This window comes from Trichoplusia ni, chromosome 1 (genome assembly GCF_003590095.1).
Source record: "Trichoplusia ni isolate ovarian cell line Hi5 chromosome 1, tn1, whole genome shotgun sequence".
Taxonomy (NCBI): Eukaryota; Metazoa; Arthropoda; class Insecta; order Lepidoptera; family Noctuidae; genus Trichoplusia; species Trichoplusia ni.
Window position 1 is genome coordinate 19,490,805 of NC_039478.1, and position 4,761 is coordinate 19,495,565.

Genomic DNA, 4,761 nt, shown 5'->3' on the forward strand with positions numbered 1-4,761 from the left:
CTTAGGTTTACGCGAATGTTTGACATTGTAATAATACTTTTACAGATTTGAAGGTATCGAAACGTCTGGAATAAAATCTAAAAATAAACCACGATAAAATCCGTAAAAGTAGTTTTGTTACAATCTTACATTCGCGTAAACCTAAGAAACCAAAAATCTTATGATTCATTTTCTTCACAAAAAAATATTTTCAAACTGAGTTTAAATCAGTGCATTTCTTGTCAATAAACTCATGACCCCAAGCATAATATGAGCAATTAATATCACATCGCTTCACCTAATCCCGGCTCGCGGGATTACGGCGCACGCGTCCCGGCGCTAATCCCGCGGGATCGCATCTGCGCGGGATTCCGGCACTGTTTACACTGCATATTGAGCGGTGGGAAACTGAGCAGCCGCTGTTTGAGCACGTTCTGTCATTAAACTGAGCGTCGAGAGAGCTTCGGAAGGTCACGCTGTGGATGGATGAGTTCAAAGTTCAGTTCAACATTCACTAAGAGTTAATTCTATTATTATCTGGGGATAACTGAGAAGAGCATGGTGTAATTCATCAGTTTCATGTCATCATATTTTTTTTAATACCGTGCTCAAAATCGATACCCTTACTAAGGTACCGCTGCCTGTCCGTCAACCACCAGGTTGAATCGCATGAACTCTGAGAAAAAATCTAATAATAAAGATCTAGTTATCTTTAGTCGAACTGTAAGAAACCCATAGTGTCGTGAGTTCGACTCGCACTTGAACCTGTTTTTAAATAAAATTCCGGGCAATCTGACTTTTTTACTTTGAACTGTTCCGGATTGCAAAGGATACCCAGACATACAGTCCAGTGATTACTTTTCCATTTAATTGACACTTTCGCAAAACGACTGGCGTGACACATTTAGAAAAAGTCATCAAAAATCTTGAATTATTCTAGTTGGTTAAAACACATGTTTTTGTACTACTTTCGAAACAGCCTGTTATCATTTTGACTACTTTATTCCAACAAAATGAAGTCCAAGTCGCCTTTAGTAAGCTATACATATGTTCACCGCAACATGGACAGAAATCTCGTCGATTTGATACAGCAGTCGCAATGCTAAAATACAAAGCGAGTTAATTGTATCAGCGTAACACCCTGCTCACCACAGAGTGACGAGGCGTGAAGATAACAGGTTCAATCCGAGCCGGCTAGCGTCGCGATACATACGTCATACTGTCTGCAGTGTGCCACGTCCGGCATTCCGGCTGGTGACGCTATCTAACGGGCCGAGCCGATGCGCAAGCGGTGATGAATCACGATATGATGTTGTTGTTACTTTTCCAGTATTTATAAACGATAATAATCATGTGTGGAATAAAACAAACGTCCTGATAACAGTGTTCTTACACTTGTAGGTTGGGTATATCGATTAGAAAGTTAAATTTGAATAGACATGCATGAGCATCGGTGGTTCAGTGGTAGAATGCTCGCCTGCCACGCGGGCGGCCCGGGTTCGATTCCCGGCCGATGCATGAACATTTTTGCGTCTTCGATAGAATTTTAAATGTTTTTTTATTTGCAATATTTACTGCACCACATTTTACGAAAACGGTAAATTTTGGAAAACCTATATTTATTTTGATTAAAATCAAAACGACTGGTCAATTATACTGATTCGAACAATACCATAACAATATTGTATCATAAAAATGAGTTATAACAAAAAAAACCTAGTATTTTATACAGCTCTTTCACTCAGTAGATACTCGCACAGAAAAAAAAACCAAAATTGTTTCATTCTTCGCCAAAAAAAGAAAATTTTGGCGATACATAAAAATGGAGTTTCTTAAGTCAAAATAAAAATGTAACCAAATTGCACAACAGAAACCAAAAATAATTACTTAACGCCTTACTTTTTAACAATAGCAACATAATCCTCTCCGGCGGCTTCACCACACAAATTGTAAACAGGACGAAACACAAAGGCGCACACGTTACATAAAGGTGCACCTACATTATCATAAGGCTACAATGAATCGCGCGGGATTTGCCGCGAGACGACCTAAGTGGCGTTTAATTAAAAATATGTCACGGGGAGCGACGCGGCGAGGGGAGAAGCGAGGAGGGGGGGAGGCTGCGGACTTCTTATTGTTATTTAGGGGAACATGCCTAATTGTTATAAAGTGTTGTGTAGATTGATTTCGTTTCCAGTAGATACATACATACCTCAGTTTCATTTATTAACCGAAACTAATGAACTGTCTAATCTTTCCTGAACCCCAACCACATCAGGAAGATTGGAGTACAGCTCTATCTTGTATTTGATTGGAAGACAATCCATATCAGAAAGAAGACGCCTGAGGAAATTTTGTAAATATCACAGCAGTACTGTGTGAGAATAGTTTGAGAGAGTATGCGCGCAATCAGCCGAGCGTCGCTAATACGGAGCAAGCTTCATGTTTCGCATAAACAATAACAGTGCGGCGGCGGGTGCAGCCGACGTGTCTATTATCTAGTTAGCGCCGGACGCCGAGGTCCTGAGAGACACTGCCGAGATACGCGTCTGTGCCCGTACGCTAAACCTCGAGGACATACACTCTCCTGGATAAGACATTACTTATGTGGAAATACTTTTTGTGAGCATTTTTTTAACTTGTGGTAACTGCAAGAGTGAGTCTGGCAGGATGAGGTACCTGAACTTTAAAAACTTCAAAAAAGCAATCCGCGGACCTACAGCATGTAGAACTTCAAAAACAGCAGTAACAGAGATAAATATAAAAATACTTTTAATTCTCCAGATTTCCAGCACTGGACACGTAAAACAAACAAAATAGAAATAAAACAGCAAAGTTTTCTCGTCTAAAAGTAATTAATCATCGTTGTTCAGTCACATCCAGGCACGAGTGTCCTGACTGCATGCTGTCAAGTGACAAGTAAATGCGTCGCAAAGTCTCGCGCCACACAACAAAGTGAAACAAGTCCGTCCCGCGACGTCGCCCGCTCGTGGCCGGCTGTGGCCGCCGCTCAGTGCTCACTGTAACTTTGGCTGTTACGCAAACTGTCACACATACGTGTATTGTTTTAGTAACAGCTTTGTTGGTCACAACTTGCAACTTTTAACAAACGTCGCATCACTGCTCACGAAAGCAGCCATCTTCAAAATGATCCTTCCTTTATTTAAGCATTTTTCTAAGCCATTAAAATGGGTAAGCATAGAGACTTCAGAAACTATTTGTATTTGGCTGACACGTTATTGACCCTCACGTAAATTAAAATTTAGAATTGCCACTATTCATTTCTACGACTCTCTAACCACATATCCAAAGACGTATTCCCAGGTTGTCAACAGACCGCCAGGTATCGAATGTATCGGAGGTTCAACAGCGTCGGTACACACGGGTGGAAATGTACACAGCCATTGGAAAACCACTTTTACATCGGACACTTCAATTCTAACTGCAATCACACCGTAGTGTGTAAATAGTAAACCAATCGCAGCGAGCGACGCCGCGCTGCGCCGCCGCCGACTGTGGGCTAGGGGTGCCGCGATCGTGTGACATGTCCTGGAAAAACGAGGAAGCATCAAAGTATTTTATTCTACACACAATACTCACATACAAACGTGTTATTCCCCAGTAAATATTTTTCAGTTCATATGCTGAACAATCTGACGCATTAAACTTATTGTACCTACTTGCTTAAGAAATAAAATTTTGTCCATACAATCACGTATTATATTAATTTACCAAAATATATCATAATATTGGCTACTCGTTTTCGTTCGCAAAAAAATATCTACTATATAAATCAAGTATCGATACAGTTTCAAATTTTCATTTTCAATTCATAGATGAGAGCCAGCCCTATCCGAGTTGCTCACCGCCGAGGCGAGCGGACGTCGGCGTCTCGTCTCTACTCTACCACGACACTGGATTCTCACAAGCTATTACATATCGTCAACAACTTGACAACTCCTAACTTACTTTGTGGTGGATACCAATCTGATTACGTCGTAGCAGTAGACATTTATAACACACTTTATTGTGTGAAGGGAGTGTTTGTAGAACTCAAAGGTTCACTTTATTTGTGATTCGGAACCTGTTTTCCTTGCAGTAGTTATCTTTGCTTCTATACGATAATCCACAACATTCGCTAACAAAAAAATCAAGTTTTATACCACTTTACTTTCTACTACCTATACGTATAGATTGTTGTATCTCGATCAAAGAGAGCAAACACGGCGCTCGCCGCGTTAAATCCAATCGCCATCGCCATCCGATCCAATAGAGTCGGCAAGCAGAACCGAATTACACGGCACCGGATAGTCCCCGGGGACGCCGCGCAAACATCCCGCGGGTACTGTGTACCGACCGCGGCGAGCAGACAGCGCAAGTGTCGTGGAGAACTATTGTACTCAAGACATGACTCTACATATACATATAACGCTATAAAAAAATTAAAAGAATATTTTATAATTAAGTAGTACTTAAATTATTGTTACGGTTTTTGGATCTAGAAATCCCTCCAAAAATGCAAAAATTAAAAGCCAAAATCAGCTTACCCGTTCTTGATTTCAAAACTGCGTTATTATTTGACTTTAGTTCACGTATGTGTATATGTATGTATGTATGTCGATAACGTAGATATTTGAAACTGCATCAGTAAATTATATTTGGAAACTGTACCGGTAATTGAGTTACACGGATATCCAACGTCAGGCGCAGACATGATGTCATTCTGCCAATTTAAAATGATAGATGAGAACGAACTGGTAAATGGAAGGTGATTGGCGGGAG

The 4,761-nt window shown here is 40.6% G+C and overlaps 1 non-coding gene across 1 annotated transcript; it reads left to right on the plus strand.

Moving 5' to 3' along the window:
• The first annotated feature begins 1,426 nt into the window (after positions 1-1,426).
• Trnag-gcc lies at positions 1,427-1,497 on the plus strand. The gene has a single exon. It is a non-coding gene; the product is annotated as a tRNA-Gly (tRNA).
• Positions 1,498-4,761: the final 3,264 nt, after the last annotated feature.